We start from the raw sequence: 16,128 nt of genomic DNA, 5'->3' as shown, positions 1-16,128 counted from the left end.
TAAAGAAACAGAAGTTCTGCAATTGAAATCAAAACTGCACCTCTCATGTGACTGCTAAGCTAGAGCCAAAGGTACTTAACCAAAGGTTTAGTAACCTGAAAGAGCCCCGCATGCTTCCAGGAGGGAAACCTGGGGCTCTGGATCTAAATACATAAAGCAGCAACATGTCGCAGCACAGCCAAAAAAAACAAGAACTGGTTTCTGCTCCCTAGAGGAAACTGCACAACAGCTGCATTCACATCCATCCACCATTAATCCCAAATCATAGCATAATACATTTGGACAGGTGGATTGATAATCTAACATGTCTTCCCCTTTTTTTCACGATTATTATTCTGTTCCTCTCACTTTTCAAATAGTTTACTTTAAGCCCGAGGGTGTGAGCCATCGTGTTTTCTATGGCTGCCGAATTACCTCAGAGCGCGCATTGCCTAGCTCGCTGCCAGAGAGGGAGGCGAGTATTGTTTTCATGACAGAGATCAATGGGTGGGTGAATGTGCTTTAATTCTGCAGGAGCTCCTCTCCCAGGCTAATAAATGCAAGCCTCCCCGCTGACTGAGCTGTCGTGCTGAGCCCAGCGGGGGTCAGCCTTTTTGTGTTCCTGTGCCCAAATTATGGAACCATCAATACACTCCCTGGAACCAGTCAATAGAAACCCGCTTTGTGGCCGAGGGGAGACCAACTTCAAGGCCGATAAAAAAAAGAAGAAGAAGAAGAGAAAAAACTAAGCTCTGACAGATTTAAATAAGATCAGGATGAGAACTTGATATGTTATACTTTTAAAATTTTGGAGTTACTTGTGCAACAGTTAATGGATTCATCCGGCTAAACCTGTTTGCGTGCTGAACATTTTCTTAAATGCTTGTTTACATTCCGCAAGTTCTTTAGTCGTCTGAGGTGGGCAGTTCACCCTGTCCATAAGAATTGTTTTAGTTTTTTTTCTGCAGATCTGTGTGGGAGTAAAGTTATAAAAAGGAAGCTAAGACTTAGTGTTTCTAAAATAAACTTGTGACTTTTTACAGGGCACAATTAAAATTTCCTTCTATGCTTTTCAGGATCTGTGAAACATAACTCCTCAACACACACACACACACACACACATACACAAAACTACATCGCTGTTTCCTGAACCAGAGGTTGTGACACACTTTTTCTCGACAATGCATATGCAGTGAAATCTGTTGTCATGCATGAGTGTGTTTCCATACTGCCTTACTGCTGCTTGTAGCATCAAGTGAATTATTAAGTACCTAGCTTCAAAAAGCTTGTAAAACTCTGTCCTCTTCCAAATCTGAAACTTTCTTTTTCTTCCCTTCTCCTCTTTTTCTCTCCTTCTCTTATTTTTGTCAGCTTCTCAAACATCAAGTTGTCTCCAGGTTTTCAAACGGGCTGAAAAATATGAGTTTCCCCAGCTTGCAAGCGCATTCAAAGGCCGCGTTCTTCAGATGTGCCACCTTGCAGCGTGGTGGTGGCTGTGCAGGAACAGGATCATTCAGATATGCTAATGGATCAGCGGGGTAGCTCCAAGCACGGCTTACCCCGCTTTAAAAGACAGCTGCCTTCTCCCTTTCTTTTCATGCCCTACTCTCAGCCTGCCTCTCTTTTTCCCACTCTACATTGATAGCAGGTTGAAATTTAATAACCATTAAATTTCGACTAATTAGACAGATAGAGCAATTAGCTGGGTGCATGTAAATCCAAGTCGGGAAATATGTCAGACAAAGAAGAGTTCAGAGGATGAGTTTGGCCAGTCGCTGAACGCAGCTGAGGTTAGAGTCGGCACAGTGTAGGCTAATGATATCATGCTCAATGCAGAGAGCTGCAGATAATAGAGCAAGTGCCCAGTGGCCCTCCCCTTGGTAAAGTGGCCCTCTGTGTCAGTGCCTGTGTGTTAGCCGTTGGCTGTGCCGCCGTCCCACACTCTCCTGGGCTATCTATTCTCTCCAGCCAGAGTCATGCTGCGCAGGAATCCTGGGTGATTGGGTTTCTTTCAGGGGCCTTATAGTCAGTCATAAATCGGAGGGGATCCTGCCCAGCCCCTCTCTCTCGCCCCTAACCCTGGCTCCAGCTGGCAGGGGACGATTGTTGGAGAGCCGAGGTCATTGGAGGGTCGCTCTCTGTGGTGCTTCTTAACTCCCTTTGCCTATTTTTTTGTACCCCATCCACTTTACTATCCCCCCCTCCCCTTTTCTCTGTGTCTCCCAGCTGAGGTTGCTAGGGTTTGGTATTTGCTTTTTAAGACCATGTTGTAATTACAGAGGAGCTCTACTCCCCTTGCCGCCTCTGGCTCACTCGTCTCTCTCTCTTTTTTTTTTATCACTGCTGATTGGTGGTAAGAAGCTATGCTGGGGCCATCTCACCGCTCCGCAACAGGATTTTGTACTGTCTCTCCCCCTGAACACACACAGAACTGATTCATTCACATCTTCTAACCTTTTCTGCAGCAGAAAGAGGGCGGCATCCTCACTCCAGACAGACAGCTCTCTGCACACCTACAGAGAGGAAATGACTACTAATTTTTGTTAGCATTTGCATGCAATCACTGCAAAATAAACTGAGGGGGGAAAAAGTACTTTGATAAAAGTGCAACTGTTGCATGTCAGTAAAATTTCTCAAGTTGCACAACAAATCAGTGTGCCACAGGCTCAGGTCACATTTCTATCTGGTATAAGCCAGCGGCTGCTTGCTGTTTTAAGAAGAAGAGTCTGTTTTTGCTGTTAAAGCAGCAATGCCACCACAGAGAACATCAGACACAGCCCTGAACTGTCTTTTCTGTGGGTTTGCACTCCTCCGCCAACATCTGGGACCATAAACCAAGATCAAAAAGCAAAAACAATACCTCAGTGACAACAAACAATCATTGTACCACTGGATGTGGAGGAGGAGTCGCCTTGAACAGCAGTTTGGCCATGGGGGGAAAGGTTTTCACAAGCAAGATGAGGGCAGTCGTTAAATTATCTGAGTTCTTAAGTGCTGTCTTGAGCTCAATTTGTATTATAGGAAAAGAAAGCTAGAGTTAATTCTAACCAAAATCCTGCAAATTGCAAAATAATACAGGAACAGGGGCTGCCTTTTAGAGAATTTAGTGCAGCTGCTGCACAAACCTGACTGCTATAGATGCCTGTGATGCAGCAGCTAATCATAAATATGCTGTACGAATAACTCATTAAAATACAGGCTGTAACTAAACGATTATCTCCGCGTCACAAATCCTTTAGAGTGAGTGAAGCATTTGATGCTATGCAGAGGCTTGTCTTTCCCCCCTAACACACTTCAAAGCGAACAGAACCAAAATATCACAGAAATGTGTACAGTGTATCACTACAGAAGCATGGCTAGTCTTTCATGTGAATGGAAAAGTGCCATAAACTAAGCATTGTTGCCTATGAAATAGGATACAGGCTGGGAAAAGCTATTGTTCTATTTCAGTTTGCTTGAATCTCCTGTGTTGCTTGCTGACTCGCCGCTTCACCATCCTGACTTCTGACAATCAGCATCTGCACCAGGGACGCCATTTCTTCCCACGAGGCAGATGGGAACAAACCCAGGATAATCACTTAAAAAACAAAAAAAACAGGACGCCATTAATTGTTTGCCTCGATTGAAGTATGTCCCTTGGTACTCGACAGGAATTTTATTAATCATTTTAGTGGTTTGACTTATTGGGTGCCAATGAGCACAGATGAATCGTCTGGCGAGGCACAAATCGTTGGTAGAAGCCCACATTACTCTGCATAAGCCAGACCTGTTCATAACTATAGACAGGGAGTCCATAGTGGACACCACTGCTGCAAGTGTATGAAGAGCCAGAGTAAAACCAGACCAGGACTCCTGGACTCTGCTCAAGAAACCTGATTCACAATCATACTGAAATTTGTATCTAATTTTAACAATTTCCAGCTGGTGAACATAAGAATATTATTGGATATGGGTTTCTCTTTATTTCTAGATATAAACCAGACAGTCAGCGAACTTAAAGAAACATCGCTTCCCATTAAGCCCAGACCACTGAAGCTTAAATGTTACCAGCTTGACAAAATAGACATGTTTGTGGGCAGCTGGAGGGGTTCAGGCTTGTTCAGACATGTCTGAACAGACAAGGTGACATTATAAGAAAGCAAGGATGATATCCCAAGCAGTTCTCCATTCAAAAGTAGTGCAAAAAATGAGGTGGAAAACTATATCGAATATGTGAGTTATAAAGAAAACGATACTTGTTATGCAGACATTCATGAGGGACTGCACTAATTTAAGGAATCTAATTGGACAGAGGCTTACACTTCAAAACTCTCTGCCTTTTGTCAACATGCCTTCGAGGTAAATCAGTACAAGAAACTGTATTTTAGGGCGCCAACAATATATCTGAGCTAAAACAACAGTATCATACATCACATCTCACAACAGACTGCGCTGAGGAGTGACATTTGTACAAGATATCATAAACACATCAACACTGAGCTGAATGTCAACAAGCTTAAACTCACACCTCCAGACAACAGAGCAAACAATTACTGAGTCAGAGTCTGTGCAGAACTGAGGACTTCCTCCCCATGTTGTTGGAGCTGTCTGCCTTGGCATTGTTAGAGCACCAGTTTAACAGCCTGGCTGTGGCCAGATCACAAGGGCTGTAACTGCTGGATGAAAGGGCTTCACCAAAAGGTGCTAATGGAAACGTCCTGAACCTGAAACCCAAGCCTCTCTGTCAAAACCGCAGAGGGGAAGGGGGTGAGAGAGCGAGGTCGAAGCAGACGCTGAAATCTAGAGAGGCTGCGGTTATTTCTCCCAAGTGAGAGGGTCATAGTGGTAACAGCGTGTCTTTGCAGTCATTGCTTGTGGATGGGGGACAAGGGTGTCAGTCATCACAAGAAAGAGGAGTTGTGGGAGGGGATTGGGGAGGTGAGGATACCAAACAGTTTGTGTCAGCACGCAAAGGACACGAGGCTATCTGAGCAGGTGTTTGCGGACCATCGGCTGTCGGCCCGCTTGACAGTTAAAAGTCTGCCTACACTGAAGACTGTCAACAGCACTTGACACTTAAGACGGCACTTAAGGCACAAACATTTTGTTTAGCCTCCTTTTGGCCTCCCTCTCATGCGACTGAAGGTACGCATCTTCTCAACATCTGTAGTGAAGATGAAACGGAATAATAATTGCACGCACCCATTAAAAAGGCCTCTGTTCTTCTTGCGAGCTTCAGACACAGACTTCGTTGTCGAAAGAAAGAAGTTCAGTGGGTTGTTACATTGAGGCCGAAGTTAAAACATGCACACAAATGCATAGCAATTTTTGTCAAATTCAGGGGTGATTTTAGCCCATTTTTGGGGGTGCTTCAGCAGATTTCTTACTTTTTTTTGACAATATTTGCTGTTTGTGTGACACACTACTAAAAATATAAAAAGCATACAGTACTGTACTTGTTTGAGACGTAACATTTTAACAACAAAAGTATAGATAACCCCCCCTCCCAAAATGGTTTGTTCCAGCTCGCCTCTCCCCTGCTCTGGCTCTAGCGCTCTTGCTGCCAGAGCGATGCTGGCTGAGACGCAACGGAGCGGAGGTGTAAGTGCCTGGCTTAAAACAGGACATATTAGCTGTATTTAACCTTCAGTTACTCTTTATATTGTTAGGTAGGAGTCAGACCATGTTTCTTTTTAGCTGAAAAACATTACACCAGGTAACCTGCTGTGTTGAAAATGTGTTTTTCTACAATGTTTGTTGCTCTGTAGTAAAATCAGCGACATTTGAACGTCCTGTTGCTCCCTTTGAAATGTATACAGCCTATTTAAAATCTAAAACTTTAAATTGGCCGTAGCCTGCTGTTGGTTACCACTGTCCTGTATGAAACTCCTGTTGTGTGTGTGTGTGTGTGTGTGTGTGTGTGTACAGAGAGACAGCCAGGTTCATAATGGATATAAGGAAATTTTTTCAAAAAAAGGAGCCACATTCAGGTAAAAGTGTAAAATCAAATGATCCATCAATCAAGAATAATGTTGGATCAGTGTTTCAATATTTATATCTTTTATTAGATGTACATGTGGTTTGGTTATTTGCCTTTTGGTTGAAAGTACACTGACAGAGGACTTTTTGTTAGTGATCTTAATAGAATTTTTTTCATATTAATGTAATTTTTTCATCTAATTGAATACAATCTATTTGTGTATGATTGTCAGTCCGAAGAGGGAGAGAGAAAGAGGGGGACGCGAGGAGAAAGTACAAGGTCAGGAAGAACCAGGTAAGAAAACAGACAGGGAACAGTGACACAACAGAAACTGTTGAACTGACAAAGAGAAAAAAAACCCTCACACAATCTGGAAGTTGTGTTCTCCCTATATTAAAGCAGCTATACAGAATCTGCAAAACAAACTGGTTTGAAACGGTTTTGACCCTCTTTAACAACATTCCAACATAACATTATCATTGATTGGGGAGATTACAGTAGAGCCACAACTTTAGTAAAATCTCAGCCAGTAATAGGTAGGCCAACTTTTGGACCGTCCAGTTGTCTGTATGACTGCCGCAGTACGTACATCACATTTGCACACTATCAAAAAGTGCCAAACAGAGTCCTGGTGGAGTGAGGAGCTGTAAAGAGAAGCAGATGCTCTGTTTATATTCTAAAAATGTTTTAAGCTAGCTTGTTTCAAAGGTTCTGTACAGCAGCTTTAAATGTTTTCCAAAAGCACATACACTTAACTTATCAGTGTTTCTCAAACGTTTTACAGTGTGTACCACCTGATAAAAATGTCAAGCTCTCCCAAGTACCACTATGAAAGCATGAAAGTCATAAATCTTACAACACAAAATTATTATTATTAAATTAGTAAAATTAGTATCTGCAATAAAGATTTTTTCATACATTGTATACATTCTACGACAGGCAAAGTTGCCTCCATTTTTATAGATTTTATTAATATTTTGTAATAATTTATTTGTAATAATTTATTCTGTTTTGGGAGTGTTTTTTTATGTATCTGTATTATATTATACATACACATTAAAAGTGAATCTCTGTCCAAAAAATGCACTCAGTTTACTTTTTACTCACTGTGAGCATCATTCATTATTCTCCTCCAGTAATTAAGGTTAGGATATGTATTTTTTTTCTATTCCAATCCATTCTTCTTTTGCAGCATTTAAATAACCTTGATCAGATTTGATGGTTTTGTTACAGACTTTTCAAAAAAGTGTTTTGCCTTTCTTTCACAAATGTGGGGATTAAATTGTGTTAAAATTCATAAAACAGTGATGTCATGGTCTGTGACAAGGACCCAGGCACAGAGAGACTTGATGAATTTAAGAATCTTATGATTTAATAAAGAAATTTGCAGACTTGCACAGAGATGGTAAAATTCTGATGACTGATAACGGAGATGAAGACAACAGATGATGAGGACAGGGAGGATGCAGGGGTTTAAATGCACCAAAGTGACAGTCAGAGAGAACTCGGGACAACAATAAAGGATGCAGGGACTGACAGAGACAGGTTTATCTTGCCTGGCTGGGCAGCTCTCTGGGTGCTCAGCACCCTCAAAGCTCTGATCCTAGAATCGCCCCTGGTCAAATTACAACTAGATGCAGTGTGTTTGCCAAGTTAAGATTTAAGAGGTGTTGAGATCAAACACAAAGAAAACACAAAGAAAACTTTAAAAGGCACAGCGTTTATGCACACAGACTGGTTCTGGAGGATACAAACTGAAGCTAATACTAACACAAATCAAAATGACTTTCAAATATTTCAGCTTCATTTAAAAATATAACATATTTTTTGTTATAAAAAAGGATTTCAAGCTCATGTCATACAAAATTTAAATCATGTGCATTTAGAGTTTCAAAAAATAGTACCAGAGCCAGACTTATGCCAGGTTTACTGGCTTTTATTCATTAGTTGGAGAATGGTGTTAATTAGTGTTATTTTCACTAACTTTAGTCTAATTGTCATTATATTCATATTCAATCAATTCAATCATAGTAAAGCTAACATGGCCTTGTCTGTAGTTTTATATGCATCGGGCTGATATAAGTGTCTCATTTGTGTCATTTGAAATTTGTCAACAAACTGAATGAGCTCAAACTCTGTACCGTCACAATAAATGTAACAAAACACTGACACTGAGGCTACGTCCACACTTCCACGGGTATTTTTGAAAACTGAGATTTACCGTTTTCATTTTAAAAAATAGTCCCATCCACACGTAAACGCAAAAATGAAGGAAAACGCTGCTAGGAACATGCCAAAGCAACAGGTGGCGATATATTCCTAACCTGTAGAAATGTTGGCCAATCAGAAGTCTAGAAACCTCGGTGGGAAATAGTAAACAAAGATGGGGCATAGAAGCAGAACCGAGTCGTATGTGTGAAGGGACAGTAACTGTGTGTGTATATGTAAGCATTTAAACACTGCAGAGAGTACAATTAACAGTAACAGTATTGTAGAAATTCATTTCACCAAAACAATAACGTGGTGCACAGTGTGACGTCAAAAATGGCGCACACCTTTTACGCTGCGTTTTCTCCGTTTTCCTCATCCACACGTAAATTAAAAAACTGAGTTTTCGAAAATATCCACCCTAGCAGGCGTTTTTAAAAATCTCCGTTTTCAGTGACCAAAAACGCCATTTACGTGTGTACGAAATCTGACAAGGCATAGAAAAATCTCAGTTTTCAAAAATACCCGGGTACGTGTGGAGGTTGAACTAGATGTAATGTAATGACTTCAGCTTTCTATGCTCATTTAGTAAATTGGTTAAGGAACATTCTAGTCATGTTTCCCCAAAATAGTTTGCATTTGAAAAATTATGTACTCAAAAATCATAAATTCTTCTCAGCTGGCCTACCATGTTTGTAATTAAATAATTTATGTAAATGAAAAACAAAACAAGAATGACTTTGAAAGGACGATAAAAACCTGCTTCGAGCTAAGAATCAGCACGCTTTGCTCTTAGTAATGATCTTAAGAGCTCAAACCTGGCATGGGTCTGTCACATCCAATCTGCACTGATAATTTTACTACACTGTTATAACAACAATCTTTAAACATTCTGTCTGCTCCTTTTTTTTTTATCTCCCTCAAGTCCCTGGCTTCTTATCGGAGTCAATAAGACTCTTTTCAAAGCCCAAGTCAACATCTTTTTCCATTACAAGGAGAAGCAACTGCCTTGTTTGTAGGAGCTGTGAAGCATCAAGACGAATGTGTGCATTTCCATGCGTGTGAGATAGACAACCCCGAATCCATATAGATTCATGTGTTGTTTAATCATAGGAAAAAACAAGCCTTCCCCAAGATGCCATCTACCATACTTTGGAGATAAAAACTGAAGCAAATCAAACAGGATGTATGAAGCTTGCATGTCAAACAGCTCCGAACAGGACAACTTTTAACCAAACGTAGCAGTGGCTTCTTTTTTAATGGAGTTGGATCTATCGCAGGTTCCCCGGCCGATCACTCCGGAGGCACTGAGACAGCGATGTGAAATGAAATCACTCGGTATAAAGTTTGATAATAATGTCTGGGACATCTCTTGAACACCGCACACGTAAAAGTTAAACAGCCATTGCACTTTTTCAGAGTGGAAAAAGGAATAAAGCCCAGAGGCGCATTCCATAACTGGGTTACCAACAGCTGTCACAAGAGCGAAATGTGTGAAAACAAGACATTTTTACCACTTCTATAATTCAGTTTCTGGATCATTTCACCGCGTTCGCTTCATAGCACTGCTTCTTTTGTTACATCTTGCAGGTTACAGAAATCTTAATCCTGCCTTTCATCTGCATATATTTATGATGTTTTGACCTTTAAACTTAAGAGGATATACCATCAGAGGGTAAATCTTCCCCCAAAATATGGACCATCATGCTGCAACATCTATATTCTGGGAAATGAGACTGACGGGTTATTTAGTGCTGTTTTGATATTTGAGCCTGAGGAATGCCTACAGATACAGTGATCCCTCTGTCTGAGAAGGAAGATTCATAGATGAGGTAAGACTGCTTACAGCTATGAAACAAAATCTGAAACAGATTAAAAGACATTTTCCTCAGCTTGATTCATGTTTCTTTCAGCTCGCCCAGGTGTTACACCTCAAAACAGAGAGCGGCACAGACAGCAGGAAGGAAGGATGTGCATATACACTCATGCATATGTTTGGAAGAAATGCAAAACACTTTTTTTTTCGTTTTGTCAGTGCTTTGAGAGCTGCAGTGTCAACATTTTGGCTTTCTAACATCTTTGCCACATTACTTCATGTTAGTCTCTGCAGACATTCAACATGAGAATTGATCTTGTACTGTGTGTAGATCATAGGCTGTACATTGCAACAACAACAAAATGCTGCAACTGCAGTGACGTCCCCTGTTACTGCTTTTTGAAGCATCAGCTTTAGCATTCTGGCAGCCTCCCTGTTAGATCTGTGGCTAACGTATAAGGATTAGAGTTACTAAATACTAAATTATCAGTTAATGCAAGCAAGCTTGGTTAGTAAGCTCCATTCCTAAACTGTTGGGCTGCACAGACACAGATACAGATACAGATTAATACACCAAGATCCTTGAAATCATCAAAAATAAAATACACACATATTGGATGGGCTAAACATTACATCAAATAATATTATTTGTTGGAATATTTCATTAAAATATTAAAATAATAAAGGGCAAAAAAGTGATGGCAGCAATATTGAGGTGAGTTCTTGAAGCTATTCTTCACTTTTCTGTCAGTAAGCACTGCTGGTTTTGCCATCTTTACCTGCTGTTGGCCTCTGTTAGCGGCTGTTAGCCGCTATTAGCCTCTGTTAGCTGCTGTTAGCCCACATTAGTGAAACATGTGGCTCTAATATGAGAATGTAATCAAACTGTTTATTAGAGGGAAAGTGTGATTTTGAGCCCAACAGCTTAACCTTAGCTGGCATGTTAGCTTATAACTAGTTGTTGTTGTTGTTGTTGTTGTTTAGCCGACTCGGTAGCTCACTGGAGACAGGAGCACTGCATGCCTTATCTACTGACAGTAACTGCGACAACATTGGGACTAAATAAACATGTTTATGCATGTTATTTTGTATTTTCTCAATTCTAAACAGGGTCAGAAATATACATTCACCCACACTAACATTTGGTTAAATGTTTGGATGCAAGTTGATGGCTACCAGATGCTTTTGGTAGCCATCAAGAAGCTTCTGGTATAATTCTGGCAAGATAGTCTGAAGGCCCTTTTCACATAGGACATGGCACCTGCAGCCCTGCACTCTGAAACACATTCATTTCTATTGACTGCATAGCGCAATAACGGTTTCCCACTGCGCTGAGCAAGTCCAAACTCAACCCAGTTCAATTTTAACTGCTGCGTGCTGTGACGTACCTTTGCGCGACCAATAGAAACGAAGCCTAGAGTTGCATTAAGTTCAACCACACGATGAAGGAAAACATTCTATTCATCTGTGAGTTTGGTGAGCTTTCTCGCACAAGTTTACATGCATATATCAGCAATTTAAACAGGTGAGCTATATGAATGTTCGCCCTTCCCCAAGAAGGTCAGAATTAGATTTTGTTTTTGTATTATGCAGTAAACATAATCATCTGTGATGTAAAATTTGGCAACAAGCGGGTTGATCGGGATGTATTTCTGTGCCACCCTCAAGTGGCTATTCAGGAAACTGCAGTTATTGGCACTTGTTCCACACTGACTGCGCTGGCTTCATTTTTCAGCCCCGGAGGTTGCTGCTTGTTACAGACACTGATTGTTCCAGCTTGTCTTCATACCTGCTCAGGTTTCACTGCAAGGCTTGTCAATCCCTCCCCAGGACTTCAAACACAGCACTGAATCTGTCACCTGCACCTTCACTCATCCCTTCACACCTTGCAGCAGCAAGATGGTAAATTACCCATAATTACTTTGGTTTGAGCCTAACAAAGACATTTTGTTTGCTTTTGTATTATTATTGGAACCTTGCATTCTAACTAGTTCTCTCTCTAATTAAAGATGACGTCTTTCCAAAGTATAGATATCTGCTGTGCGGCAAAAAGAAAACTTCAGCTGTGCCTGACTTTTTTTCGCACTAACGCTGAACATGAAAGCAAATAGAAATAGCCAGAGAAACGTCTGCGAAAGACACTCTTCAGTGTTCTTGCGAATCTAAATAAACTTTAGGGAAAAAGACTCCACATGTGGCTCCTTAAAAAAAAAGAAAAAGAAAGAGACCCATGCACCAGATGAAAAGACAATGACAAAACTTTGCTCTACACGCCTTCTTCTGGCGAGAGAATCACAGCTAATAACAGCACAAGACAATGCCATTCCTATGCTTGCGCTTCATGCCTCTTGCTATTAGACGGTCTCATTATTTTTCCCTTTGTCTTAATGCAAAGTGAAAACAAATTTGGAAAGCAATGAAAAGTTGCCCAATCACTTAGATCTCACACACTCTGTGAAGTCCGTTTATCCCTGATCATTATGACAGTGTTTTTCTGTCTGTATCGATAGTCATTTCCTTTCTCCCTGCAGCAGCCTTAGAGTCTCCAATGCTGGCGCTGAGCACAGCACAGCCAGCACAGTCCCACGGAGTGCAAGCAAAGGAGGAAATCAATAGAGAAAATATCGCTGCAGGCTCACACATTTTTATCTTGCTTTGAACGAGTCAGCTTTAATTTTGCTTTGATCTCAATTTGCTGCTTTTGGGATAGCTTGGCTGCACATTGAACCAGGAGGAATAAGCTTCCACCAGGGCTTTCTTACAAAAGACCCTTTCAACTGAGGCCTTTATTTTGCCTATATGCGTCAGTGTCCATTACTGGTTTACAAGGAATAGAGATACAAGGAATCAAAACAACTAATACTGGAGGACTCGGACACACTGGTGCACATCTTGTGCAGACCGTTCGCCAAGTGAATTTTATCTATTCTAGTCAGGGAGGATTTACGGCCGAGCTGAGCAAATGCTGGACAATGTTAGCGAGGGGGCACAATAAAGAGATCCTTAGTGTTGCTGTCAATGTTTTTGTGGGGTAACAGGTTGACATGATGCACAGCTGGCGTTGTTCTCACTGCTCTGCCAACCGCACTGCCAGACTTCTGTTCACCCCCCCTCCCCACACACACACACATCATTAGAGCTGACACACCAAAGGGTCGGTGATATTATAGCATCACCTAAGGTCCGCTAAAGATGTCTGCCCTTCCCTCATCCTTTTCCAAACCAGTGAATTCTTAGGCGGGGAGTTGTTTGGGAATTTGTTTCTCTTTTATGAAGCAGAGACAAAAGGGCTAGGATAAATGACCAGGCAGAGAAAAGACCAGCGCCTTGCTGGGGAGAAAGGGAAGGGTCTAATCTAATTTGGTTAGAGGAGGATGTGCGTTTGTGTAGGTTTGTGCACATGTGTGTGCGCGCACATGCATGGCAGCTCTGCACAGTGTGAGGGGACTGTGGGAATGGGACAGGAGGGCTACGCTATTGAATGGAGCCTCCAGAGCCAGAAGCAGTGGGGAGTCTCCCCAGACGTGCTGATTCCAGGCCGGCCACTCAAAGAGGGATTAGACCAGAGAAGGCCTTCCTGATTAGCAATTCACACTCAAGTGCCCCCACAAGGACCTTGGGTAATAATATTGCCATTAGTGTCCTTCACCGATGCACCCAAGAAAATGTTTACCCTCATTTTGACTTATTTTCCCCCCCTTCCTCTTTCATCCATAGCATCTTATTCACTTTTGTGTTTCTAAGAACTTGACAGAAAAAGTCGACTGAGTCTCGCAAACGTCTCCGCTGGGTCTGATGTGACTTTCTTAAATATAAATGCATTTTTCGAGCATTTATATTTGAATCTGTTTTGGTTCATTACTTCATCTTAAGCTCCACCAGCAAACCCCCACCCCTTTCCTCTTCCATCCACTACTACTTCCTCCCTTCCGCTTCTCTTTGCGGTTAAACGACCACCACATAAAAGGGTATGATGTAAGAACAGCCCACTAAACTAATACTGCCGTCTCAAAGCAGCCTCGGCGCAGATGTTATTAAGATTCAAAACAAACCAAATTCATTACAACAGCTCTGTTTATTGCAGATTGGCTGACAGCTTCTCCCAGTCATATTGCTAATTTACCCTCTAAACACTTGGGAAGGTTATAATTATGCAATGACGTCCTCTTATCAACCAGAATACACAAACAATGAGGTCAGAGGGTTAACCTTCAACTGGTTTAGCTCTGCCCATAAATGACAGCAGTGAAGCAAAGCAGGTTTTAATTGAGCAAAGCAAAATAAAATTTAAAAAAAGCACGAAACAAATTAGTCCTCATTAATAAGTTACTTTATCAGACTATTTAAACCATATGAGCAAAGAATACTGGAGGCTTTGATGTTGACAGGGATCTTCAATAATTAATTATTTGATTCATATGCGTTTCCTCAAAACGTCTGACCCTTTACAGAAACCCGTGCTCTCAGTAAAGCTCCAGCATTTTAAACAGGACAGAAACACCATGTATATTATTACACCGGATTATCTCTGCGAGCAGTTTTGCAAGCAGAAGATGTTTTTAACGGAGATTGGGCAGAGATTTTGCTTTGATATTCAAACACTGCTTTATTTTTTTAATTTAATTTTTTTACTACTGTCTTTGCCCAGATGCCATAGCTTTCCCATCATTTTTCTTTTCTTTCTTTTTTCTTTTTTGGTTTTTGGCACCAGCCTCTTCACACATTGTTAAGTGGCAATAAGAGAGAAAATAACAGATTATGTTGATAAATAGGATCATCCTGAGCTAAATGCTGAATGTGTGCGATCAGGAGGGAGAACAGGATCCTTGGACAATGTGCAGGGCATGTGGACAAATAGTCTCACCTCCAACTGAGTGTGTTGTTTCTTCTTATTGTGCCCTCTGAAAGAGCAGGAGGGCCTTGGTTAAGAAGATTATAGGGCTACCCCACCCGTATGTTTAATCAACATGCCCTTTCAACGCCGCCAACAATGCCAAACATGTCTAAAACGTCCCCCCATCTCTCCCATAGCATACCTCACATGTTGGAACAGCATGCCAGTCAGCTAAGCGCGGCAATTAACTGAAATACTGTGATTGCTCTTGCTGATAGCGAGTCAGCTTTGGGCACACTCTCATCAGAGAGGTGATGGCCTCAGTTTCAGAAATGTCACCACTATAGTTGCGTGTTTTATCTAATTTGAAGCCACGCAAGCAAAAAAAAAGAAAGAAAAGACACGAGGTACAACTCATTTTTACTGATCGAAATTCTCTTAAGAGCCCAAGGAGCTTTGCTTCCTCGCCCTTCATTTCTTTCATCCGTTGTTAAATATGTAAATAAAATGTCTAAAGTCATTCTTCAAAGGGGAACAAAAGAAAAAAGGGGGCTGAGGGAAAAGACAGCCATAAAATTCCTCCGATTCTCCATAACATTAGCCAGAGGGGGGGCCAGCTTCCAGCCAGAGCCTAGCAGCAGGGGAGCGAGCTCGCTCCATAGAATCACACATCTCAAATCCCACACACACAAAAAATAAAATATCTTTTCAGCTTCAGCCATCAAAGGGCCCTCCCTTTCACTTTATTAGTTACAGAATTATCTCACAGTTGCTGATTTCTCAGAGATGGAGCAGTGCCGCTTTTCTTCGTCGCACTGTTGTGGTTGCAGAGATGAGATAAAGTTGCTGTGTGTGCATGTGTGTGTGTGTGTGTGTGAGAGAGAGAGAGAGAAATAGACTGTGCGAGTAGGAATCAGTTATAGGAGGGGGTATATAAAAAAAGGTGGGGGGGGGATGCTGAGGGAGGGGAGGATCATAAAAGAGACAGTGGTAGCTACTGATGCGACAGATGCTAAAGACTGAACAGGCCGGATTCCTTCTCTTTTTCTTCCCGTTTTCAAAGAGATATCATCATGACCAGCAAAACAATCATTAAAGAGAAGGAGGCAGGAGGAAAGACAGGGACGAGAACAGAACAAAGGCGATGAATTACAACAAGCCAGCAGACTGTGTCTTCTTATTAGACTATGTGACAATTTTATCTTGTCTGCTTCATTACACCAAAGGCAGTGGAAATAAGGGCAGATATTTGCTTTCAAAAATGCCAGACAAGGTTTCCTAAAAGCCAGATGATCAGTAAATGGTGAGCAGAACAGGCCCAGCGAGCAAGCA

This window comes from Rhamphochromis sp. 'chilingali' (assembly GCF_963969265.1).
Source record: "Rhamphochromis sp. 'chilingali' genome assembly, chromosome: 10".
Classification (NCBI taxonomy): Eukaryota; Metazoa; Chordata; class Actinopteri; order Cichliformes; family Cichlidae; genus Rhamphochromis; species Rhamphochromis sp. 'chilingali'.
Note: the sequence above shows the minus strand (reverse complement) of the source record.